Source organism: Felis catus, chromosome B2 (genome assembly GCF_018350175.1).
Source record: "Felis catus isolate Fca126 chromosome B2, F.catus_Fca126_mat1.0, whole genome shotgun sequence".
Classification (NCBI taxonomy): Eukaryota; Metazoa; Chordata; class Mammalia; order Carnivora; family Felidae; genus Felis; species Felis catus.
In genome coordinates, this window is record NC_058372.1 from 40,386,292 (window position 1) to 40,414,052 (window position 27,761).

General features: G+C 44.1%; 1 protein-coding gene and 1 long non-coding RNA gene across 18 annotated transcripts in view; one reads left to right on the forward strand and one right to left on the reverse strand.

The window, feature by feature from the left end:
* Nucleotides 1–27,761, reverse strand: part of TRERF1 (transcriptional regulating factor 1) — a 210,749-nt gene that overhangs the window by 92,778 nt on the left and 90,210 nt on the right. Inside the window, exon 1 of one of the 14 annotated variants that reach the window (XM_045057561.1) lies at nt 2,353–2,462. The exons of the other annotated variants lie outside the window; for them this stretch is intronic. The gene's annotated coding sequence lies outside the window, so the exon portion shown is untranslated. Of the gene's footprint in view, nt 1–2,352; nt 2,463–27,761 lie in introns of those variants that run through there. 14 annotated transcript variants of the gene reach the window in all.
* On the forward strand, nt 2,453–27,140 carry LOC109499672. Of its 4 annotated transcripts, none has more exons than XR_006597774.1 (6): nt 2,453–2,837; nt 5,178–5,333; nt 6,832–7,006; nt 7,649–8,169; nt 9,021–9,339; nt 26,178–27,140. It is a non-coding gene; the product is annotated as an uncharacterized LOC109499672 (long non-coding RNA). The 4 variants fall into 4 exon arrangements; XR_006597775.1 differs by lacking the exon at nt 26,178–27,140 and having other exon boundaries at nt 7,649–7,890; nt 8,019–8,169; nt 9,021–9,656; XR_006597773.1 differs by lacking the exon at nt 26,178–27,140 and having other exon boundaries at nt 9,021–9,656.

Sequence of the window (27,761 nt, forward strand, 5' to 3'; positions counted from 1 at the left end):
GGTCCCAAGCCAAGAAGCCCTGTAGGGATAAATGTGGAAATCTAAAAAGAAAGCAAAGCACGCTTCGGGAAGGCAAGTGGAGCCCAGCGATTTGAAGGTAGTTGAGCCGCGGGGGTTACGGCAGGCTAAAGACAGGAAGCCCAGCAGATCTGCCTGCAACAGCTGCTGACACGCTCACTCCTTTCCACGGGGTGAGTGGCAGCTAGGCCTCCTTGGCGAATTCCACCATCACTACCCTCTTTCAAACTGGAAAGCAACTCAAGCCCCAGCTCTAACGTTCTCAACAATTCTATTACCTAACGGTATCATACAGGCCGATCTCATGTAACAAATCTCATTACAAGAAAGAATTGCTTGGAGGGGCCGAGTCTTGGTGATGTTTTGATTTGGTTAGAAAAGAGTCTCTCTGGGAGTTAATCCTATACAGCAAGCCCTCTCTCTGGGCCTGACCACTTAGCGTGGTCACTCTCCATGCTGAAACAGCAGGTTCTGAGCTGACGGCAGCACAGAGCAGAGGGAGGGGACGGGGGTGTGTGTGGGGGAGAACACCACAGCTTTGCTTAGGGTCTCAGCTCCCTGAGGGGAAAAGGGAATTGAACTCTGAGATGCCACTCAGGTAAGGGCCACCACATATCACAGGCCTGCTGGCACTGGAACCAAAGAGGTGAAACGGTGGCGAGGTGGGGTGGGGTGCAGAATGCTCCCTCTGATGTTTCAAAGCTGTGAGCAATCGGTCTGGCCGTGGTAGCGGCCCCACGTGCCCCTGAGCGACGCACGGTGGGGGACAGGAATGGGCACCGGGGCTCCGGTCTGATGGAAGGTGCTGGTTCATTCGGCTTCCTCACGGGCGAGATGCTTCCCTCTCTAGAGTCCTGACATTCATAATGAGGTGAATCTGACACATTTGTGTCAGGACTGACCTCGCCGGATCGTTTATTAGGCTACGTGGCACACGGGTCACAGAAATGAGTACAACTACGAGTACAACTACCGTGACTTCTGCAGAGGCAAACCAAGCATGTATGGGGCCAGCTGTTGGGGGGACTTAACATCAGAGAGGCCAGAACAGGGCAGGGCAGGGAGGGGACACTAGGAACCAGAACTCTTGGTTCACCTGGCAGTGGGGGCCAAGAGCCAAGAAGCCCTGCTCCCAGGTACTGGGGGGCCAGCACCAGATACCCCTTGATTCCATAAGCAGCTGGAGGTAGGGCATCCCTCTGTTGACAAGCCAGGGGTCCCGGAAACAGCAACAACACTCGACAGCGCTTACAGGGTGCCCCCAGGTGCTTTACATATATTAACCCATTTAATCTCCACGACAATTCTATCTGTCATGCACATACTATTTTGTCCATTTTACAGATGGGGAAACTATGGCGCTAGAGAGTCCCCGTAAGCAGATCTGAACCCAGGCAATGTGGACCCAGAGTCTGTCTGTGCTCACCTGTGCTCACTCGAGGGCCTGTGTGCTTCCACACGGTTCTGGATGGAAGAGTCGCCACGCGTGAGCACAGGGCAAGTCATTGACTGAATGCCAGTGGTGTGCTATGTCTAGGCGCTTTCCCATGCATTAATGCTGGGTTTCTCCTCTCCAACTCCAACGCAACCTTCACTTCCTCAGGGAAACTCCGGCTCCCCCAACTCGGGAGAGCTGACATGGCTCCCTCTACTTGGTCATCGTATTGCTTTCCATGGCTCCACATTATTCGCTCGTCTGCTAACTTTAATAAATGCTTTTCTCCCTGGCTAGATTCTAGGCCAGCACCATCCCATAAGACTTGGTGCAATAGCAGAAGTATTCTATATTTGTGCTGTCCAATGTGGTAGCCAGAGCCACATGTGGCTACTGAGCTCTTAAAATCTGGCTAATGTGACTGGGGGACTAAGTTGAAGAATTCATTTAATTTTAATTAACTGAAATCTAAATATCCACGTGTGCCCAGTGGCTGCTACATTCAACAGTAGAGGCCTGATCCCCACGAGGGCCTGTTTTTGCATTGCAATATTCCCAGAGTCAGGAAACAGTAATGTTTATATGAATGAATGAGGAATGAACAAATGAATGAATGCACAAACACAGGAGAGGGAAGCTGGAGAGGAAGAAAGAAGCAGGATCCCAGGGGGCACCACATTCTTGCCTCCCATTCTCTCTGGCCTCCCTGCTAACCTGACCATCATGCCCTGTCCCTGGGTCTTGAGAGGATCTTCAGAGCCCTTCACCTTCACCTTCAGAGCCCTTCACCTTCCATAGCCTCTGAGGTCCAGCAGAATCTGGAGCCATAACGCCCGTTTCTATCCCTCCCCACCCTTGCCAGGAAGTACGTCTTCTGTAAGCTGCCTTATTCTACCTACTGGTGATGCGCTGGGGTCAACAAGCCATCATCTGCAAGAAAGCTGATTCCAAAGGAGGAATCTTCACTCCTTCCCCATTCTAAGTTCTGTGTCCCCTCTGCCTTTGGGGGTTCACATCACACCTGCACAGAACTGAGTAGGGCGAATGACTCCTATCAGACCCTCATCCCCAACACCTGCCTGAGAAGCGTGACCTAAGGAAATAGTGGTTTGTGTGACTCAGGGCAAATTCACAGCACCCCAGACGGGTGGTCAGCAGCCAGGGGTCAAACTCCAGGTCTGCCATGAAGTATCACACAGCTTGGTGAAGCCACACTGCCTGTCTCAGCAGATGGTATTCCATGCCCATGCAGGTCGTATTTATTAAACCCTTTCTGCGCGTAGGCTGTGCGTATGGTGATGGTCATGCTTCCTTCCCAGTGGCGCGCAGGCCCTAGCAAATGCCAAAAAAGAAAAATACGTGATGGTTTCCTTTCTTGAAGGAGGTGAGCTGGGGACAGTGGGGCCTTGGGGGCAATGGAGTGTGTATCTGGTAAGGGGGGAGAAGTAAGGGAAGTAGGAGGATGACAGAGAAACTCTAGCTACTGATGCGCCCTTTAGGCATCCTGAGCTGCTCAGTGGGATGGTGAGCACTGAGGAGCCTGGGAAGGGCCCTGGTCTCTCCGCTTTCTGTAGAGGTGCTGCCCAAGGCCCAGCAGAGAGGGAGGTGGTCAGAGAAGGGCAGTGGGCAGATGGTCAAGAGTCCAGGGCAGTGGACCAAGAACTACAATGTCTGCGACCATCTCCAACATCCAAAGCACCACTTCCCACTTAGACTTCTCTTGGAAAAGTTGGGTTTGACCTCTAATTCTACTGCTCCTCACAGAGACACAGGAGAAACTCACTGTAACAGGCTGGAAGCCCCTGTGGTTTGTCTCTGGGCCCAGGAACAAGCTGATTCACTCCTGCTTACGGAGTCCCCACTCGTAGATCAATGGTTGTGGTCCCCATCCTCAAAGCCAGCCTGGTCTGCTGGGAGAGTCCAGAATGTCTATACTGTCAGGTATATGTGATAGCACAGAGGAAAGGGAGACTGGTGTCCTGGTGGGGATGGACAACGGCTCTAAGGAGACACGTCTCTGAGCTGAACCTTGAAGGATGTATAGAACCCTCACAGGTGGAAAGAGGGAAAGGCGTAAGCAGGAAGGACAGCATAAGCCAAAGGATGGAGATGGGCAAGTGCCGGATCAGTGGTTCTCAACCTGGCTGCATATTAAAATCACCCATGGATCTTTTAAAAGGGACTGATGCCCAAGGCCTGCCACCCGGAGATACTAATGTAACCGATCTGGGGTGGGGTCCCAGCATTGGTATTTATGAAGAACTCCCCAGGGTTGGTGGTTGACATCCCTGCTACCTGGACCAGCTGCACCACCATCACTTAGGAGCTTATTAATACAGTCTCAGGGTCCCCTGGGCGGCTCAGTCGGTCAAGCATCTGACTCTTGATCCAAGCTCAGGTCTTGATCTCAGGGTCGTGAGTTCAAGCCCCATACTGGGGCTCCACGCTGGGCATGGAGCCTACTTAAAACAGCAACAGCAGCAACAACAACAACAACCAATACAAATACAGAAGAACTGGGGCACCTGGGTGGCTCAGTCGGTTAGGCGTCCGACTTCGGCTCAGGTCATGATCTCACGGTCCGTGAGTTCGAGCCCCACGTCGGGCTCTGTGCTGACAGCTCAGAGCCTGGAGCCCGTTTCAGATTCTGTGTCTCCCTCTCTCTCTGCCCCTCCCCTGTTTATGCTCTGTCTCTCTCGGTCTCAAAAATAAATAAACGTTAAAAAAAAAAATTTAAAAAAAAAATACAGAAGAATCTCAGGGCCCATCCCAGACCTCCCGAGTCAGAATCTGCATTGTCACAAGATCCCTGGGCGATCTGTGTGCACAGTAAACTCTGCGAAGGCCTGCTCTAGAGTACTAGAGGAAGGGTGAGGAGTTGCATTGACATCAGCAGGCTCATATCTTTTTGTTCAAAGGCATCTGGCTCACTGCTATGGGGAAGTGGCTGTGCCCAAAATGATATGCCCAAATGACCCAAAGCAGCAAGAGCCACGTATCAGAGAGCTGCCCTCCGCTGAGCACTGTGTGGAAAGGAAGGTTACTATATGGCACAGATATAAAAGAGGGAACTAAAAAGTTGGGGGGCAGGGGAACCTGGGTTCTGACAAGACTAGGATTCTGTGAGGCACTGAGAAGAAAAGGTGATCTGGGCCATAGGAATGTGAACTCAGAGTGCATGTATGTGCATACACAGGCATGAAATTCAAAATGGTGCTAAAGATGTTATCAGACTCTGAACTATTACCAGAAGCCAAGTGTCCTAAATTAAATGCATCATTCGTTAAATGGAATTTATGAAAAATTAACAAGTGCCCAACCATTAACTTCTGAAAAGCAGCCATCTTGCTTCTGAGTATTATGGGCTAGGAAATGGCGCCCCTTTGTCTCCTCCCTTCCCATGCCCCATTCCCACCCAGCAGGGTTTAAGACGACTTTCCCAGAATCTAGTCTTCGATGTCACACACAGACTTTGGAAGTGATCAGCCCCACTGCTGGAATGGGACCTAAAAGAGACCCTTCCATACCATTCACAGCCCACACAAAGCCAACTCCCGGGAGCATCTGGTTTTTTTGTGGTGATGATTCAACACACATCTGTTTTTATTTATTTTTCTCAACTGATCTATGCCCAACAGTTGGCTGGATAACCCACCAGCCATTCCTAAGCCCTCTTGCCCACCTCCACTACTAAGGCTGGAAAAACTAAGTAATCCTTCGGCAGCTTCCCTTGCAGCTAGGAGTGACCGCACGGGACTCACGGAACCAACAAGACAAGAAACACAGAGACAGATAGCCAAAACACCAAGGAGGGCCAAGTAGGAAGACCGAAAAATCTCCTACCCTTGATATCACCACTGAACTGCCAGATACACAACAGGTAGCCACTGCTTCCATCCTCACTTCTTGTTTTATAAGAAAATGTGTTACTGTTATTTATGGCCAGAAGCATGCCAGTGGTCTTTCCTATCCTAAGCTCCTCTCCTTTCATCAGCTTCCCCTCCTTGTCTATTTACTATTTCCATCTAGTTTTTGCACCACACCAGACTCCAGACTGCTCCATTTTCCTTATTATTTTCCGAGTTACAACCTCTTCCCCCAACTCATTGTAGAAAACAGCAGGCTCAAATGCGCAAGCCAACTTTTGAAACACCAAGCTTGAATGTCCAATCCTCGATCCCCACACAGTAGCCTCTTATCTCTGGAAACTTCAGCAGAGGTACAAATTTTTACCCAAAGCTGTAAGAACAAGGAGTAAATCCCATTATTATGTTTCTTTACATCTTGGGTTATCATTATGAGCCAATAAGGGTATAAGGGTATTTCTCAGGTGTATTTATATTTTAACAAATCTCGAATTTCATAGCAGGTAACAAGACGCAGCTAACTCATCCAGGCTGACATGATCAACAAAGACAGAGGGCCTTGAATAAGTAACTACTCCTGAGAACAGATGTGTAAACAGAAACACGATTTACGAGCTAGCCTAGTTCTCTTCTTAACCTAGACTGATATGATCCAGACACTACCTGGCTGGCCCCGAGTGTCCCTCCAGCACTTAACTGGATACATGATCAGGCAAAACATATTCTACTCTTGCTTAAGTTTAAGATTTCTTTCTTTCAGCTGACTCCTTAATATATATGTTCAACAGACATGTTTTCTGCAACTATTGACATGCCTTGGCCTCCTTCAGGTTGTGAAATGCTCAAAGGCAGGAACTGTGTCCAAATGGCACTTTGTCCTTCCACACTGCACCCACCCCAGGGCCAAGTCTGATCCCATCCCCAAAACAACAGTAACCAAGTCAAAATTAGAAATAACATGGCAGTTGCCAGTCACAACCAAACAGCCATTTCTTACCTGTACATGCTACAGAAATTAGTCATGTTTTCAGGGCTCCCTCATTTCAAGAATGATTCACAATTTTTTGTGAGTCAGACACACCACCCCATTCCTGCTCTAGCTCATAAGGAGTGTGGAGTGAAAGCATCAAGGAATGGATAATTACCCCAAGATTACCCTGGGGGGCAGAGAGGCAGACCTTGATAGGGACGGGAGCTCACCAGGACCATTACAGAAGGTCAAGCAACCTAACTGCAATGCTCAATTTCCCCGAACAGGAATATTGCTGTCATGGTCAACATCTATTCATCAGCACACAGACTGATCTACCGTTCTTCTACAAGTGGCATTTTTCCCCCCTTTCTTGGCTTTGTTTCTTCTTTACACACCATGCATGAAGCTTCAGGAGGGTCACCCTTCCCCAACCATATATATGAGCAAAAAAGAAAACTCTCTTATCAGATCACATCAAATTAACATTCTGAAAATTCTCCTGAAATGATCGATTTCTTTCTGGAACTTTCTCTAACCAGTACCTCACTCCTCCGTAACATGCCCAGCCGCCTGGTCTTTTAGAGCTCATCTTTATGCACTAAGCACTTGCCCATGGATGCTGGGAAACTGTTCAGAAGCCGTTCCTCCAAGGCCCTGCCAGTTCTAAGATGCCGAGAGCCCATCAGTTGGTGACTGGCTCCCTGAGTGAAAGTGGTAAGCTCAGCCTGGTGGCTTCCCCTCACATCCTTCCAGATTTAGGTGTGGGACTTTCATGACCCCAAATCATTTACCAGCAGAGCAGGCGCTGGAAAGAACAAGGGGCTTTATAGACAGAAAGTTCTGAGTCTGAACCTAGCTTGGTGTGATTCCAGGCATACCCGCTTAACACCTACAAGCCTCTGTTTTCTCATCTGTAAATTAACACCTGCCCTGCGGGATTCTTTCAAGGATTACAAATAGTGCAGGAAGTTTCCGGCCCAGAGGGGATGCTCAGTCCGGTCAATTACCAATAATCATCCTTATCACCGTAGTGAGAACACTTCAAAAATACACCCATGCACTTATGTGATACCTCAGTCATTGGTACTGCTTGGTCTGTGCGTGCATCCACTCAGGGTCTTTATTCTGTGGCATGTCCGTGGGTCTGCCTTAGAGTCTAAGGCCCCACGGAGGGGCAGGAGTGAGGGCAGGGCAAGGTTTAAACAATACACAGAGGAAGGCACATTCCCTTTGGAGACAAGGCACCTGCTGTTTTTGAGGGAGATCTGGCTTCCTATCAAAATTCGGTGGGTTAGCTAAACTGTCTGAACAACGCCAAAGCCTCAAGTCTAACCCTGACATGGCTCCCTCTTCCAGAGCCGTGGAGCCCACGCCCCTTCCAAGGTCAGCTGCTTCATTTAGAAAATGATCACCAGTCACAAACAGTGAGTTACCAACACCTGTTGGCAGTACCAGAAGAAAACTAAGGATCTGTTCTTCAGTCCATCTTGGATGCAATGGGGATAGGAGTTTCAACTTTGTTTGTGGAAGGACAGCATTTAAAATGTTCAATATCAATTCCTATGCTGACATCCCCCCTCCTGCAACCCCAGGCTTTGGTAATTATTAGTGAAGCCATCTGCTCAGCCTAATGAAATGTGCAATCTCCTGCACATATAATTAGTGAAGTCACTTTAATTAATTAAACAAATTAATTAATTGCAAGGATACTGCAACCATTTCCTAGGAACTGCATCCAACTCATTTATTCTCCATGTGTCTACCGGGCTCCTACTGAGGGCAGAGTCCCACACTCGTGCTCTGAGGAGATAAAGATGCACCAAGTAGAAACGGAAGCCAAATGACACGGTTGCTGATGACTATCCCTTCCACTTCAGGTGACCAATTCATCTTGGTTTGAAAGCTCAAAGTCCAGGTCCTGAGAATCCCCCCACCCCCAATCCCAAGCAAATCATGGTGGTTGGCTTGACCTGGGTCAAAGTTCACCACTAGACAATCTCCACTAAGGAGATGGCTAATACTGGGCCATCCTGCAACCTGGGCTCCTGTCATGGGAGACACTGCTGATCAATCAAGGAACCCAGACTCAACCAGGCCCAAATCCTTCTCACCTTTGCTCCAGGAGCCACTATTTTTTTTCTAATGTTTATTTATTTTTGAGAGAGAGAGAGAGAGAGAGAGAGCGAGCAGGGGAGGAGCAGAGAGAGAGGGAGACACAGAGTCGGAAGCAGGCTCTAGGCTCTGATCTGTCAGCAAAGAGCCCGACACGGGGCTCAAACTCATGGACTGCAAGGTCATGACTTGAGCCAAAGTCGGACGCCTAACCGACTGAGCCACCCAGGCGCCCCCAGGAGCCACTATTAATAGTCCTGAATAAGAAGCCCAGAAAATTAAATTTATTTTCCATCTATCCCCTAGAATCATAAAAACTCTAGGCTAGCAAAGGCCTTCAAGGTCTAGTCTCATCACTCATCCAGAGCTTAAATCTCCTCTATAGTATCCTCCACTAGTAGCCAGCCAGCCTCTCCTTACATACCTCTAACGACGGGGAACTCACTATCCTTTAAAGTAACCCTTCCTATCTTCAAAAGTTTTGGCTGTTAAACTCCTTCCTTTACTTACTGAAACGTCTCTCTTATCAGTTCTCTTTGGGGGGGGGGAACCACATCATGGTGCTTCAAATAATAAAACACGGTTATAAATTCCTTCCTCGTCTTCTCTTTTCCAGGCCCAGTTTCTCCATCTGTTACCCACATGATGTGGTTTCGAGTTGGGAGTGCTGTCCCAATCCTCTAACACCCTGTCGAAGCCCCTCCTGTGGTACAGTACCCAGGTAGGCCCCTCATGCCCGGTGACCACACCCCTGCTGGATTCTCCACTCTGTTACAGCATCTGGCAGCTTCACCACGCACTGACTCCCACCAGCTCCCTGACGCTGTTTCTGAACGTGCTACTGTTGAGCCACAATTCCATCCCATCTGCCACAGGACTTCCCAGGAGCTTACACTCCATCTGGAGTCCTGGGATATGAGAAACCCCACCAGACGGTAAGAAAATATCCTATAAATGACCAACTGCCACTTTCCCTGTTAGAAACAACTTGCTCTGAAGGTTTGCTTAAAAGTGATTTCTTAAGAATCCTGGCAGCATGTAGCCACAGAAACCATATTTAAAACGATGGATGGACTCTCAGACTCTCAGGTTCACAAAAGCCTTCTGAACTCACAATGTACCTGCAGCATAAAACCAATAGAGCTATTTTACCTACACGTAGCCACCATTTATATTATGGTTTCCATGGTAACGCAAGCTCTGCATTCCATTTCGGAGAACTAGACGGGAGGTATGCCCAGTGCTGCATTACTCTGGGTTGTCTATGTCACGGGGGGGGGGGGGGGGGGGGGGGGGCGCGTATTGACCTCGGAGAAGAAATGACTCTAGACACCAGTCCACTCTGTGAACTCACAGGTCCTTCAAAGTGTGTTGTCCTAAGGGCCACCTGAGGGCCGGTTAGGGCCAGGTGAGGTGGGAGGTTGCCACCAGGATACCTTCTGGAAGGAGGCAAGTGATAACACTTACGGAGCTGGGTTGTGTCTGCGGTGGTACCGTTCTTCAACAAACTACCGCAGACACAAGGATAGGGGTGTTTCTCAAAGTCAGAAAATTAAAACTAGAGAAGTCACTAATCGTCATGTTCCTGAGTCTTTAAGGGGGATCTTTACAAGCTGGTGTGTGTGGTGACCGGCGGGGGAGAAGGCAGGGAACATGTGTTGACACCAAATTGACAACGGTGAGGATGCTGAGCAGAGCCGCCAAGCCTCAAGCTCCTCCCTGTGGGAACTCCATATCCATCCTTCCTCCCTCTTCTACCAACCCTACCCGACCTCCACCCCCACCCCCTGGACCCAGGCTGCTTCTTTTCTAAGGAGTCTACAGAGCGATCAGGAAGGCAGTGAATGGAATCTGTGGCCATGTGTTCTATGCACCCACCTAAAGCAGGAGTAGCTGTGCCCACCTGGAGGAAGGTAGGTAGGCAGGAGCTGGGCCTAGGGCCTGAAGCCCGAGATGTGAGACCTCCCTCCACCAACCCCCTAGCACCCTGAACTTGTTCACTAGTGCCGCCGACCTCCCCGGGCCTCAGCTTCCTCATCTCTAAACTGAGCCTAACATCCTCCTCGCGGGACTGTCCCAAGTAATAAATGAAAGGGAGTAATAACAACAGCTGAACTTCTCGTAGGAGCTCTTTCCAGCACTGTTCTGTGTGCCGGGATTAACTCATTTAAACTGTACAACAATCCTCATACTTCCTTCATGAGGCCCAGAACGGGTGGGCTATTTGCCCAAAATTGTGTAGCTAAAGTAAGCAACAGGGCCAGGAGAACAGACAAAAAGCGACTTTGGAAACAAGAACATGTTATAATAACATGTCACTGTTGTCCGTAACGAGCAACACAAGACCATGCACGGGTGCTCAAGTCTGTATCTCCTACCACAAGAGATCGGAGGGACCCTTGCCCAGAGCTCCTAAGGCTCTGACAGTGTGTCTCCTTCTGCCACAAGTGCAGACCTAACCCAGCAGTCATCTGAGTAGAGCACGCTGTGTGTTAAACATTATAGCCCCAGGGTTTGGTCAAAGGCCTCCTCATCACTCGACCACCCTGTTTAAAACTGCAAAATACACTTTATCCCCCTCACTCCCACTCACCTTCCTGATCTCATTTCTTCCCATAGCATTTATCACCTTCTAACCCACCACATATTGTATTACTTTGTTATTGCCAGCCACCCCACTAGACTATTGGTTCCCCAAGGGCAGAGAGTTTTATCCCTTTTGTTCAATGTTATATCCCAATACCCTGCACGATGCTGGACACATGGTAGGCGTTCAGTTCAGTGTTTGCTGAATGAGTGATAAATTAGTCTTCACGGACACAGAGAAAATGTCTTTCAGAAATTGTTAAGCAAAAGAAAACAGGCCCCTAAATTTTACATAAAATGATCCCATCTGTGTAAATATACATACTGTGTGTATGTGTGTGTGTCTGAACATATGTGTGAGTGCACAAAAAACAATCTGGAAAAATATACATTAAAATGTTCACTGGGGTTATTTCTAAGAAGTAAAGACAGCTTGGGGCGCCTGGGTGGCTCAGTCAGTTAAACATCTGACTCTTGATTTTGGCTCAGGTCATGATCTCATGGTTTGTGGGATTGATCCCTGCATCAGGCTCTGTGCTAATAGCACAGAGCCTGCTTAGGATTCTTTCTCTCCCTGTCTCTCTGTTCTTCCCTGCTTGCACATATGGGTGTGCTCTCTCTCTCTCCCAAAATAAATAAACATTTAAAAAAAAAAGAAGTAAAGGGGTGCCTGGGTGGCACAGTCAGTTAAGTGCTCAACTCTTTTTTTTTTTTTTTTTAATGTTTTTTGGTTTTGAGAGAGAGTGAGAGAGACAGAGAGACGGAGCACAAATGGGGTAGGGGCAGAAAGAGACGGAGACACAGAACCGGAAGCAGGCTCCAGGCTCTGAGCTGTCAGCACGGAGCCCGACGCAGGGCTTGAACCTATGAACTGTAAGATCATGACCTGAGCTGAAGCCGGTCGCTTAACTGACTGAGCCACCCAGGCGCCCCGAGTGTCCAACTCCTGATCTCAGTGCAGGTCGTGATCTCACAGTTTATGGGTTCAAGCCCCACATCGGGCTCTGTGCTGATGGCACAGAGCCTGCCTGGAATTCTGTCTCTCCTTCCCCGCTTGTGTGCAGTCTCTCTCTCTAAATAGATAAATGAACTTTTTAAAAAATTAAAAAAGAGAAGTAAAGACAGCTTTAACTTCCTACTAAATGTTTTACCAAGACCACATATTATTCCTATAAATTTTTAAAGCTACGTACATCTGAAAACAAATACACCGTATACACACACACATACACACACACACCCCACAGAAGCACACAGTTGGTTACAGGAGACCCAAGCAAGAGGTTATCGGCACTGGTGAAAAGTTCAAAATATCCACCCTCATGGGGGTGGGCCAGAGCTGCGTTTTCACTCACGGATCAGCAATGCTGAGACAAATAACAGAATCAGGCCTACAGGGTCTGGGACAGCACAGCACCTCCTTCTGAACTCCTCCAAAAAGGGAATGACTCAAAAAAGGAAAACTCTATAAAAATCAAAACCCACTTGACTGCCTCTGTAAAGCAGTCTCGGAATTATTTAATCCTCTGTGATTATTTTTAAATTACAGTCGAATGTTCCAGAAAATGTGAGGCAAAACCTAATACATAGTGAAGTGTTTTGTGACTAAAAATTCACTCCACATTAAAGAAGCCTCATTCTCCTGTGGCAGTGTTAAAGAGGAAGTCGGGATAACTGAATTCCACCCCAGACCCAGGGCCTGGCTCAGAGCAGCGTGTATTCCCACCCTCCTGCTCCATGCTGCTGACATTACTCTGCATACAGGAGCTCACAGAGAACCACCAGCCTGCTAGCTTCTACGTCCCTCTGTCACCCACAAATCACCGAGGTGCCATCAAAGTGCTATGTACCAAGTGAGGGCCAGCTGTGGGCCCAGCACAAGGCCAGGTGCCATGAGGCGGAAGGAAAGGAAACAAGATAAGACGTCTGCCTTCAAGGAAGAACTAACACGCGAGAAATGCGGAAGAAAACAATTAGGCTCACTTAATGGAGTAGCACTTACTCTATGTGTATTAAGAATTCTGAGAACAAAGAGGTAAATGTGGGGAAGGCAGGCTACAGTCGGCCTTGCTGACAGCCGTAAGCCACAGTGTGCCCAGAGGACAGGTGCTGAGGGCTGGGTCTGGGATGAGGGAGATGGGCCTCGGTGTGAACGACACGAAACTGTGGGCACAGCTACCCCAGCACTGCCACTTCCCCTGCCCTACCTTCCAGGCACAGCGTGGTGCTGTGCCCGCCGAGTGCCACATGTGTGCAGAAAGCCTCCCCCAGAGAGGGCAGGCTCTTCCTGAATGCAGATGAGTTTCAACTCTATGTGACAGAAGCTTTCACATCTTCGTTGAGTTTTGGAGCCAAGCAAGGCCAGAGAGGATGAGAAGGCAGCCCCTGGGAGGATATCTAACTCCAAGAATTCTGGTCAACCCATAGCGATTCAGAACACTGGTCTGGAAGGGCCTCTAATAGCAGAAATGCAAGCAGGGCTCAGGGCTTGGCTGGGAAGAGCTAGGAGAGGTTAGTGGAGAAGGCAGAAAGAAGAAGAAATGGGCCCAATTAAGGACCTTGCAAAGGGAAAAGGGACGGGGAAAGAGCTGGCCAGGGCAGGAAGGGAGCGACCCACTGTCCTGGTTTGCCAGGGACTGAGGGGTGTCCCGGGACTCAGGACTTCCAGTACTAACACTGGGACAGCCCCAGGTAAACCGGGATGAGTTGGTCCAACCAGTGGTCCAAGCAACACCACTCAGGGAGGCTGAGGGGGTGCTGACCCGTTGGTGCTCACCGCCCCCTTCTTTGTGGCTCTGTCATTGCTCATTAGCAGACTCTAGGGCAATGGGAAGGATGAAATTGTCAACATGGGGAGGTGATCATGTGCCCCTCCTGGCTTGTGTCCTCCCATCTCAACCATGAAGATTTCTGAAGGGGCTCAGGTACAGGTAGAAGAGGGAATTCTTTATTGTTGAAATAAAAGCTAGAATTACAGCCACCATCCTTTACTCGGCCACTTCTCAGGCATTGAGCTTACCAGGCACCGGCGAGGAGGGGACACAGCACTGTGCCATTAGGGAAGTGCCTTATCTGTACTTGGAAATCAGAAGAAGGAGGAGTTGGCACACCCAGCTCTGGAAACCATCCCCATCCAGCCTCCATGACCCCCTTCCTTCTCAGAGCTGGTTTCTCCCCCAGGCAGGTCCCTAGAGAGGACCTACCGATCCTTGGCTTCTACCCACCCATGAAATCTGCTCACTCAACAAGAATTAATTGAGCATTTACTATGGACAGACGCTTAAGGACTATAGAGAACACAAAGAACAATAAGATGTAGGCTCTGCCTTCCAAGAACTTATGGTTCGGGTGGGGGAGTGTTGGGGGGTGGGGTGGGAAGGCGGGGGTGGTATAGGAAGGCAAGAATCAATTAATGAACACGTATTTCCTTTGCCGTTAATATGTGCCATGAACTGTACTGGAGGAACAGAGATAATAACCAGACAACTGCAAAACCACTGTGAGTACAATGAGGGTGAGATGGAAATGCTCAGGAGGGGCACCTACCCCAGTCACCGAACCAAACCCTAAACGATCACCCACTTGACTTCAGCATGGAGGGGAGTACTGTGGAGGATTAAAAAACAAACAAAAACAAAAACAAAAAACAAAAAAAAACACACAAAGAAAGTGGTAAGACCAAGCACTGACTTCAAACTGTTAACCAAGTGATCAAGGAGATAAACCCATACATATGAAACAATTAGTGTATCACAGGACCCACGGTGAAGTGTTAACTGTGGAATGCAGACCTTCGGCACAAAGAAACAGCGGGAGAAAGTCCATAAAGCTGCCCAGAGGCAGCAGAAGTAAAACCGGAGACAAAATATTGATGAGGGAGGATTTTTACAGGAGGGAGAAGCCAATAGGTACCTGTGGTTTTTTTCTCAAAAATGAAAAGCAAATGTATGGTTACTACTAAAAATGTTTCTAAATGGCACACCTATTCACAGGTCTTTGGTTTGAGCAAATAAGGATCTTGCCAATGGTAACTTTCACAAATGTAACTTACATTGAAATGAAAAGATAGGCATCAAATCTAATTTCAGCTGAATGGAAACATATTTAATTTTGTAATTGCAGTTCCATGTGCATAGCTGCACGTGCGTATACACACACACACACACACACACACACACACACACACACCCCTTGACGCCTTTCTTATGTCTATCCTTAAGCCATCCAATCTCCATCCTTCTGTTAAACGAACCCCATAATTCAGGGAAAGAAAACTGAATTACCAGGGACAATCTACAAATTAATGACTGAGAATCGACCACATTGGCTTTTGCTATAATGATATTCACAAAGTATGAGCAGAAAGGTCACATTTGGTCTGATGGTACACTAGTCAGTCAATAACAAGTTAACAACTATTGACTGACTGTCTATTTAATGAAGAACCCTGTGCTGGTGTTGGGAGAGTGAGAAGGAGGGGTTGGTGAGAGGGATTCGTAGAAAGAAGGCATGATGCCGGGGAAAAAAAATGGAAGACTCATTAGACACCGAGTCTGGTCCTTGCTGTACCATTGACAAGGCCTTGGGTAAGCTGATCCCACGGTGAACTTCACCTCTTCATCCATGAACATATCCATCTACCTCTCAGGGTCATTTACACTTCAAAGGGGAGAATGGAAGCCTGCAGTGCTTGGAAAAGAAGGATCTGTATTAATGCGTCATGGAGGTTTGGAGGTACCTCCCCTGCTTCACTAACCTGTCTATTTTTCCAACAGTCCCCTGAATCTCCCAGGCAGTCAATCTGTCCCATGCCCTCCACGTGGTATTGATTTAGGGAAGCATAAAATCCAAATGGGAGTCAACCAAGGGCAACCAGACTCAATTCCACGCCTTTGGTCGATCCACTAAGGGTTTTTCCTTAGAAAAACAAGTGAACAAGAAAACAGGCTGACCCAGGGGCCGTGGGCTGTCATTCCGGGGCCAGAAAGGGAGATCATGCCTGGGAAAGGAACCAACACTGAAGGAGAAACACTGGATCTTGGGCACCTCATCTGAGCCCTGGATAAAGCCTCACCTACTGTCAGCGTCTACTCCCAGACTGAAAACAGTCTGGGTTGGTTTTCATTTAATCTCTCATCTGATAAAATGAGAGAAAATATAGCTAATACAAGGTTATAAATGTCTCTAGTCCCTCACCAAATCCCTGTGGCTCCATAAACCACACAGGGAGCCACTTCCTACCAATTGTCCTCCTGAGCAGGCAAGACATTAAAGGGCTCACTCAAGGAACAAAAAGAAGAAAGGCAACCATAAGCAGTAAGATACAAGTGACTACCGGACCTGTCTTTATTTGCTTCCTGTCTTCCAAGACCAGTGAGGGTGGAAGTGATGGAAAGGGAAAATCACTCAGTGATAAGCCGAAGGGTTGGAGCTTCTGTCTCAGCTCTATTTCTGCAAGCTTCCTCCAGATGTTTACCTATTCTCTTTTATGGTAACCACTGAAGAGCCCAGAGGAACAACGCCAGTATCCTACTGATTTATTTTATATCTGAAAAAATTACTCAGGGCCTGCAGTCCTGAGCTCATGTTCAAATTAAGTTTGCTGGAAATCTAATTTGGGACGAGTAATTTAATTTGGCTACTACAATTAAAAGTGGTGCAGTATTTGTGTTTTAGAGGAAAACCATATTAGATTCATCTAATCTTATTAGGTGAACATCACATTTAGATCACATTATATCTGGAACAGATATATACTGGATTGATTTCTTTCATAAATCACTCAGGAGGCCAAAGGGACTCACCTTCTTCCCACTCCCCGCAGACCCACCTGACACAGGTCAGAAAAGGTAGTGAACATAAAGGAGGCACCGTGGAGAACTCCACTGCACAACCCAGCGGTTCACGTACCCGCAACATCGCCTACAACAACCTCTCAAGTTCTGCTGATGGGTAAACTAAGGGCTCAAGTGGACAAGTGACTTGCTCAGGGTCACAGTCAATGGTAGAGCTGAGATGACATCTCAGCTCCCTGACCCCTAATTTGGCTCCCTGCCACTCTACCACGTGGGTTTTAAATAAGATCTAACGTGAAAAACAGCCAGAGGGCCTCTGAGACCCCACTACTCCTCACTTAGCTAAACCATGGAGTCTTCAGATACCATCTATCAGCCTGTCTCCCTGCTGTTCCTAACTATCCCAGGAAGATGAAGAAGGCGATCTCACTATCTCCACAGGTAAGAAACCAGTGCTCCAAATTCTTCTTGAGTCCATTTTTTTAATTTATTATTTAAAAAAATTTTTTTTAAACATTTATACATCTTTGAGAGACAGAGAGAGACAGAGCATGAGCAGGGAAGGGGCAGAGAGAGAGGGAGACACAGAATCCGAAGCAGGCTCCAGGCTCCGAGCTGTCAGCACAGAGCCCGACGCGGGGCCCGAACTCACGAACCGTGAGATCATGACCTGAGCTGAAGTCGGACGTCAAATGACTGAGCCACCCAGGCGCCCCGAGTCCATTTTTTTATTGATGACTACTTTAAACCCCCTCACTTCAAGATAACTAAAATTTCACATTGAGAACATTCAAACCATATGATGGGTCAGAAAAAAGAATCTGCTTTGCTTTTTAAAATGTTGTTAATCTCAGAAGTACCGCTAACCGGGCAGATTCAATGCATACGATATTACACATCAGGGCTCCAACTGTAGAGTTTAATCTTAAAAAATTAGGTCACAAAGAAAAATCAAGGGAAGGAGAAGCCAGATAAAAATATTTATAACATGACAAGTTAATACATGCTGCATACAAATCTCTTATAAATGATTGAAAAGAAGATGGAACACTTCAAAATAAAAACGAAAAAGGATTCAAAGAGGTAATTCACACACACACACACACACACACACACACACAAACACACACACACACACACAGATTACTGACGGCCTCATGAAAAAAAATGTTCAAACCCACTGTAAGGAAAGCTTGCAAATTAAAACAGTGCAGTACTGTTTTCAACAACCAAATTGGCAAAAACTGAAACAACTATACTGCCCATGGATAGTCAAGAGTGCTCTGAAATAAGAATCCTCAGACACTACTGATAAGAGTATAAATATGTCCACATTTCTGAAGGGCCATCTGGTAATATGCATTGCCAGCCTTAACACTGAGCAAGTTCACTCCCAAGAATTTTCCCTGAGGAAATAATCAGAGGAATACTCAAAGATTTATGCACAAAGACATTTATAATAGCAGCACTATTCAGAATAATAAAAATCTAGGAAAGCCTAACTGTACCATAATAGAAGAGTGTTCAATCAATTATGATACATCAAAACAGGGAATAATATGTAGACATCAAAACTCTTATTTTTGAAAGAGATTTAAAGACACAAATGCTCACAAAATGGCGCTAAAATTAAAAACTCTTAATAGGATGATTCCATTTTGTAAAGAAAATATATATCACATACATTATAATTTTTTTAGTGTTTATTTATCTTTGAGAGAGACAGACAGACAGAGAGTGAGCAGGGAGGAGCAGAGAAAGAGGGAGACACAGAATCGGAAGCAGGCTCCAGGCTCTGAACTGTCAGCACAGAGCCCGACGTGGGGCTCAAACTCATGAACCATGAGATCATGACCTGAGCTGAAGTCCGACGCTCAACTGATTGAGCCACCCAGGCGCCCCTGTCACCATACGTTATAAATATAACAAATGGTGACAGGTTCAGCTAAACGTCCAACAAATATTCATGCTCTTTCCAGAGTGTAGGGTTTTCACTGGAAAGCTGGTACCCAGCCAGGGACTACATTTCCCAGCATCCCTTCTACCTAGGTATATCCATGTGACTATTCCCACCAATGGAATATAGGCAGAAATGACATGAAGCACTTTCAAACTGAGGTGGTTGGGAAGTGACATGCTTTCTCCATGCTCTCTTCCTCCAACTGCCAACTAAATGCAGAGGAGCCCAAAGCCCTAGGGAATGGAAGAATAATATGATGAAGGACCCTGGGCCACTGAATCTACTCACTGGAGGGCTGACCACTAATCAGAAACACCTATGTTGGACTAAGAAATAAACCTCTACTGTGTTAAATTACAATTTGGGGTTTTAACTGTCCGTCAGCTAGTGTTACTTTAATATATGCACATAGAAAGATAAATTACCAAATTTTATCTGATGCATTGTATGACAGACAAATTCTAGGTAAATTTTTTAAAAATGTATTTTTTCTACCATAAGCATCTTCTTTAATAACCAATAAATGTATTAAAATAAAAAAGCAAACCTTGAAGGATAATGCTACAGTAAAGTGTTAAGTATAAATATAAAATATTAAATAAGATTACAAAAATAAAAATGTAGAAAATTGGAAAGGCTAAAAGGAAAAAAAAATACAGACTTACAACTTTAAAAAATCTACTAAAATAATTCCAGACAAATGACTGTTCAAAAATGATGTAAGGTTGGGGTGCCTGGCTGGTTCAGTCGATAGAGCATCCAACTCTTGGTCTCAGGGTCATGAGATCAAGCCCCATGTGGGGCATGGAGCCTACTTAAAAAAAAATGACCTAAAGTTAAATGACAACAAACTGGGGAGAAAAATGGCAACTTATACATGGAATATTAGTATCCTTTACTACGTAAAGAACCTTTATGAATCAGTAAGTAGGGGGATAAATACAAGAATTGGGGGAAAGATATGAACACATAGGCATAAAATAAATACTGACATACACTTACAAAAAGATTTTCATCTCACTAGTAATTTTAAAAACACAAATTAAAATAAGATGTTCATTATCCCTCTATCAGACTGATGAACATTTAAAATATTGTCACTATAGCACCAAATGTTGCTGAGATGATGATGAAATGGGTAATCACGTATGTTACAGAAGGAAGTTCAAAACAGTATCTCACTTCCAACAAGCAGTTTGTCACAAGAGAGAAAAAAAGCCTTAAAAACACTTTGACTTTCTAGATACTTGACAGAAGAAGTAAGTATCCAGAAGAAATGACTGAATAGGGGGGAAAAAATGAAACAATTTAGATACCCATTTGCAAAGGACTGCTTAGATCAATAAATTATGGCATGTTGTATGTGTTATCACATATTAGAATAATACACAGCCATAATGTTAAATTATGATGAAGATCTAAAGGCACTAAAGCACAATAGTGCCCACAATATAAAAAAGCAGAATGCAAAACAATATAGATAGCATAATTTCTTGTTTAAAAGTGTGGGTGTATAAGAACATATATTGTAAATGCATAAGGAGAGCATAGAAGGATTCTTTCTTATAAAAATGTTATAGTAGTTATCTCCAAGGGGTGGGATTATGGGTGACTTTCATTTTCTTCTTTATATTTTTCTATATTTTATACATTTTCAGCTGTGAGCATGTATTACACTTATTTATGTTTTATTATGAAAAATTCTAAGCATATATACAAATGTAGCAAGAATATATGTACCCACTGCTGGGCCTCAATTATCATACATGGCTGACCTTGTTTCATCTATATCCCCTGTCCCTGGATTATTTTAACATAAACCCTGGATATATCATTGATCCATAAATACCCCAAAAACATCTGGACCTTTTATATTTAATATACTCAAACTCTCCACTGGACTGTTTTAAAGTATTTGATACTTCATTTGCTCACAAACACTATAGTATGTATTTTTAAAATATAACCATAAATAATAATATCACACCTAAAAATTAACAATAATTTCTCAATATCAAATATCTAATTAGTGTCCCAATTTTCCTAATGGGTCTCATAAATGCCTTTTCACAGTTGGGTTGTTTAAATCAGGATCCAAACAAGATTTACACTGGAATTTGTCTGATATGTCCCTGGAGTCTTTTAAAATTTATTCCACAGTGCTACCCCTCCTTTTCCATGCCATTTTATTTATGAGCAGCGTATGGGTCATATGTTCCAAGAACTTCCTGAATGCATCCTCATGGTGTCTTCTAACATGTTCCTCTATCCCCTGTATTTTCTTTCAACTGCAAATTAGTTCTAGTGTCCGCTCAGCTACTGGTTCCATTACATTTTTGTAAGAATATTTCAAATCACTGTATTATTTTTATAACCAGACAAAATAATAAGCTAAAAAAATGTTTTTAAAGGAACCCAAAGAAATGCCAGCCTTTTTAATTCATCCCTTGCAGCAATTCAATAAACTCAGTATACAAAAGATGTTTTCAGAACACAGGTTAGGTCAAGGCTTTCTGACACAAGAAAGATGCTCAGTGACTATTCGTGGACATATTTTTCCATTTTCCATTTACATTTTAAATCCACCTCCCCTTCTGCGTCATTGGTGAGGTCTACTACTCTCTGGACAACGGCAATCCCTCCACTGGAAGCTTAAATCATCCAAAAATTGCAGAAGTATTCTTCAATTTTCCTTTGTTTAAAAAAATGTAACATATGCACAGACAGGCATACCTCAGAGATACTGTGGGTTCAGTTCCAGACCACTGATATAAAGTGAATATAGCAATAAAGCGTTTCAAGTCAATTTTTGGTTTCTCAGTGCATACAAAATTTATGCTTATACTGTACTATAGTCCATTAAATGTTCAATAGCATTATGTCTAAAAAACAACTTAATTTAAAATATTTGATTGCTAAAAAATGCAAACCATCATCTGAGCTTTCAGTGAAATCATAATCTTTCTGCTGGTGGAGGGACCTGACTCCACTTGATGGCTGCTGACTGATCAGTGTGGCTATGGCAGTTTCTCAAAATAAGACAACAATGATGTTTGCTACATCATCTAACTCTTCCTTTCACAAATAATTTCTCTGTAGCATGTGATACTGTTTGATAGCATTTTACCCACAACAGAACTTCTTTCAAAACTGGAGTCAGTCCTCTCACACCCTGCCACTGCTTTATCGACAAACTTTATGTAATATTCTAAATCCTTCGTTGTCATTTCAACAATCTTCGCAGCATCTTCACCAGGTGTAGATTCCATCTCAAGAAACCACTTTCTTTGCTCATCCACAGGAAGCAACTCCTCATCTATTAAAGCTTCATCATGAGATTGCAGCAATTCAGTCCCATCTTCAGGCTCCAATAGTAACATCAAAGAACACCGATCACAGGTCGCCATCACAAATATAAGCAAACAGTCATGAAAATGTCTGAAATATTGTGAGAATTACCAAAATGTGACACAGAGACACAAACTAAGCAGATGCTGTTGGAAAAATGACACCGACAGACTTGCTCAACACAGGGTTGCCACAAAACTCTGCAAAGCACAATAAAACAAGGCATGCCTGTTTTATTTGAAATGAGAGAAAAATTTGAAATGAGAGAAAAAGAAAGAATAAGCCACCCATAATGTCACTCCTCTAACACAGTCACTGTTACCTATATACTTTCTTACCATCTTTTTTTAAGGACACATATTTTGTACATAATTGTTATCAGTGAATATGGGTTTTGATACTCCTTTGTGAAATTAACACACTTAATGTATTTGACATTAAAAATATTTGTTGCTGGGGCGCCTGGGTGGCGCAGTCGGTTAAGCGTCCGACTTCAGCCAGGTCACGATCTCATGGTCCATGAGTTCAAGCCCCGCGTCAGGCTCTGGGCTGATGGCTCGGAGCCTGGAGCCTGTTTCTGATTCTGTGTCTCCCTCTCTCTCTGCCCCTCCCCCATTCATGCTCTGTCTCTCTCTGTCCCAAAAAATAAATTAAAAAAACGTTGAAAAAAAAAATCTAAAAAAAAAAAAATATTTGTTGCTTATGTTAAGGTATAAAAAAGAGCAATAATATATATATATGTGTGTGTGTATACATATGTGTGTATATACGTGTGTATATATACACACTTATACATATGTATGTACACACAAATGTATATATATATATATATATATATATATATATATACACATATATACACACGTGTCCATAGTTCAGCTTGAGAAAGAGACTTTACCATCCCCTAGGTAGCCCCCAGGGGCTCCTCCCTCATTCTCTTCTCTCCTCCCATGACTAGCCTGAATTTTTGTCTATGATCGCTTGTTCTTACAGGGTTTGCACATGCATGTGGACATCTAAACTTTTTTTAAGTTTATTCATTTATTATTTCTGAGAGAGAGAGAGAGAGCACAAGCTGGGGAAGGGCAAAGAGAGACAGGGAGACACAGAATCTGAAGTAGGCTCCACGGTCTGAGCTGCACAGAGCCTGACACCGGGCTCCAATTCATGAACCACCAGATCATGACCCGAGCTGAAGTCGGATGCTTAACCGACTGAGCCACCCAGGCACCCCATGCATGTGGATGTCTAAACACTTTATCATTAGTTCTGTATGTATCTGAAGTTTATGTAATTGGGATCACACTGCAACTTGCTTTTCTACTTAACAGCTATGTTCCTGAGATCCTTCCCTGTTGTCGCACACAGCTATGGTTCATTCAACTTAACTGCATAGTTATATAGTTGTATTCCATAATGAAACTACACCACAATTTATTGGCAATTTCTATACATAAAATTATATTGTAAATATCATGTCACATTGCTACATATCTTCAAAATAATTGTTAATTATACTAGAGTATTACGCTGATAGAGGAACTATCTTATTTGACAGTTATTCAACAGTTGGACATTGTGTGTGTGTGTGTGTGTGTGTGTGTGTGTGTGTGAGCACGCATGCGCATGTGGCTACTTTGTAAATAATGCTTCAGGGAGCATCTTTGTTTAAATAAGTTATTAAATGTTGTGTATTATTTCCCTCATGGAGGGAATGTGGGAAGATGGTCCACAGAAGTGGATCAAAATGTATGAATAAATAATATGGCTCTTTAATACACTGAATATCACAATACCTCCAGAACTGGGGATTACCATTAAAAATGCATTCTTTGGAGGGGTGCCTGGCTGGCTTAGTTGGTGGAGCATCTGACTTTGGCTCAGGTCATGATCTGAGTGGTTCATGAATTCTGTGTCTCCCTCTCTCTCTGTCCCTCCCCTGCTCACGCTGTCTCTCTCTCTCTCTCTCTCAAAATAAATAAACATTAATTTTTTAATGTATTCTTCAAATAATATGTTAAAATAGTATTTTGCAGCTGTTTCAATCTACATATCTCTTATTACAAAACTGAACATTTTCCATATATGTGTATGGTGCTATATGTAGTTATCTATTCAAGTGTCCAACCAAGGTTTTAGGGTTTTTTTTTTATTAGTTTTTTTTATTTGAGTACGTCACAAAATAAAGATACAAATTCTGTCATATGAATGCAAATCTTTCCCTATTGTTACCCCACTGGTTTTTTACATGAAGAAATCTTTGATTTTTTTCTGTAGTTTGATGGACTGTTCTTTTCATTTTTGAGTGTTTTTCTTTTCTTTCTAAGCAATATTCAATTCTATAGATTTCCCTATGCCTCTACATTTTGCACTTAATTGTTTAATCAATATGTAATTCATTGTGGTGAAGTTAGAATGATTTTCTCCAAATTGCTAACTATGCATCACAATTATTTATTGAATAATTCTTCCTTCCCCCCCTGATCTGTGATGACTTCTTTATGATTTATCGAATTATTTATGTGAGGGTCTGCTTTTGAACTATCCTAGCTCACTCACCTACTTCCTCTTTTTATGTCAATACCATGGTGTTTTAATTACAAAGGTACACTTTAATATCTAGTATCGCTATATATTGTAATATCCAATAGATCTAACTCCCTTCTCCTCGAGCCATTTCCAAGATTCCCCATGAGGTTCTCATCTACGTTTTTTTCCATCTGATAGCCTGATCTGATAAGCCATCTTGTGAATGATAGCCATCTTGTGAAATTTTAAAAATCCTGATGGGACTTTGAGAGGAATGGCATCAGACTCATGAACTAATTTCAGAAATATCTAAATCCTTAATTGTAATCTCTCCACCTAGAAGTAGGGTTTTAACTTAATCTCTTTAAGCCTCCTTGATCTACAACTAAGCAATCTGTAATGGTAATTTTATCCTTTTCTTTACAATATTTATTCTCTAAAGTTAATGTTACCACTTTCATAACTTTCTGCACTGGCTTTTTGTTTTGATCTCAGCCATATCCAATAATGCTTCTATTGTGGCCCCGATAAGTATAATGACAGTAGGCTGTATGAACTCAATCTTCCTTATACGAAGGAATGGTCATTTTATATACTCGTTTCTAAGCGGTTTGTAAAAATTAGAAGTTGAACTGACTGAATGTACTTCTGGAATTAATGAGATCATTGCATATTTTTACTTAAATAATTTATGTGAAGCAAATGAAAAATATATATATATATATGAAGCCATTCCTGCATTCCATAACCTTCTTGGGTATAGTGGAACATTCATATACTCTATTGTCGAAATCTACTCACTAGAATTTCATCTAAAATTTTTACATTCCTACGAGAGACTGGTAGAGAGCCTCCCTTTGGGGGCTTGCCAGATTTGTTATCAGGGTCATGTTTGCTTGAAAAAAGAATCTGGAAGTATTCCATCTTTTTTCTAAATCCTGGAACAGTTTATATAACACATAAATTCTCTGTTCCTTGAAAGTTTAAAATAATTTTCAAAGGCCTTTTTGTATTTTAAAATCTTCTACCTGGCCCAGGTATGTGTGTGTGTGTGTGTGTGTGTGCCCATGGGGACATTACCATATTTATATTTTTATACATTTAAAATGACACTGTAAGATATTGATCTCTAAAGGAATAAGGAATAGTTGCATTATAATTTACTGCCTTCCTTTCCCCATGAAAGGGAGTGAATGCCCAAGAGGATAAAGCGCTAAGAAATAAGCCATGTTCCCAGGTTTTTGTTCTAAGAGCCTCCCTTTTAGAGGCCCATAAGGGAGGCTATAGATGGTGGTCAGGGAATATTGAATGCGGAACCATCCACAATTCATTGAGGCTGAGCAAGTTTGGCATCCACACCTTTTAACACTGACATCTGGACCTAGGAAACCTAAGATCTGAAAAGAAAAGGAGATCATCAGTCTGCCACAGGTCACCTTGAAGTGTGTGGCAAAGGTCTTCTGATTTTGTAGTCCAGCAAGCCACCAGTAGGACACTGTACTTCTTACAGAGCAACAAAAGTTTGTAATTCTAAGGCTTTCTCTACTGACTGCAGGGCTCCTGGATCAACGACCCTCCAAACACTTCACGGGAACCACAAATAAAGATTCAGAATTGTTAGGGACTGAAAGTCTGTGTCCCACCCCCCACCCCCCACCCCAAATTCATATGTTGAAACCCTAGCCCCCAATCTGATAGTATTAGGAGATGGGGCCTTTGGGAACCAACTAGATTAAGAAGACTCACAAGGCTGGAGCCCCATGATGGGATTAGTGTCCTTATAAGAAGAAGAGACACCAGAGCTTCCTTTTTTTGCAAGGACACAAAGAAGATGTCAAATGAGCACACATCAAGATGGCGGCCGCCTACAAACTATCCTAAGAGCTCTCAGAATGAAACCTGCCTTGCCAACACCTTGATCTTTAGACTTCCCCTTCAGAACTGTGAGAAATAAATTTCTATTTTAAGCCACCCAGTCTGTGGTATTTTGTTATGGCAGCCCAAGTTGACCAAAGCAAGGGGGCTGTGGTAATGTCTGTCCAAAAGAACACGGAGCCATAACTAGGCACACTGAATAGGCTGCTGTGGAGAGAGATACACCTGAGGAGAAACAAGTAGTAAGGAGTCTGAATGAAGATGGAGGGTCTCCTAGAACAGGCAAGGACTGTGCTGTATGAGCATCTGTGAGAATACAACCAGGACTCAAACAGTGACACCGTGCCCAAGAACAAGGACGTGAACAGGGCAGTAACTGCATATGTGGTATGTTGGCCAATGGTCTGCTTTTTCTTGAGAAAGACACATCTCAGTTCGTGTCCTTGTTCACAGGGGATCCATGAAGTGTTAGAGGTCAACGAAGCGTTGGGATTAGGTCACCTTTTGTCAGTCAAGGTGATGAGTGTTAGAATAGCCCGGCAGGAAGGCACGGACCTCAAAACCCTCTTCGGAGCTAGGATTCCATAATTCCACTCAGGATTTCGCACAAGCGTGCAAGCGGTTTGTTTCTCCCCCCTCCACAATGACAGAGAAATTGCTTTCACACCAGTCATGGCCTCACACAGAAGCTTAATCCCTGGCTGGAAGGCAAAACATGCTTGTGGCAAAGCCAAGCAGGCATGTGAAGTGAAGCAGAATGAGGAATGTTTTATGACTGTTTGGGATGCCAGGGGTGGCTGGGTATATGTTGGGGTTTTTTTTAAGGACTCCGAAAGACATCTTAACTCATACTGTTTTGGCAGCTTCAAGATGCAACAGTTACTACAAGCCCTAACAGCAGTGACTGATTTCTCACAAGCACCCTTTCCTTTCTGGAGCTTTAAATTCTCTCTCTCTCTCTCTCTCTCTCTCTCTCTCTCTCTCTCTCTCTCTCTCTCTGTGTGTGTGTGTGTGTGTGTGTGTGCGCTTTCCCACACATAGAGGCACATACCACACAACTGACGGCCAAGTCCAACTGAACAGATTTATCATTTTTAGGGTGAAACTGTGGAAAAAGAAAAACTGTTGACATACCTTTTAATCTGAACTATGTAGGTCTTGCAAGACTTTCTTTCTACCGGCAGAAAATCAAACTAACAATTCTAAGTTAATGACGAGAGTAAACAGTTCCTTCTTTATAAAAATGAATTGGACTCATCAAGCC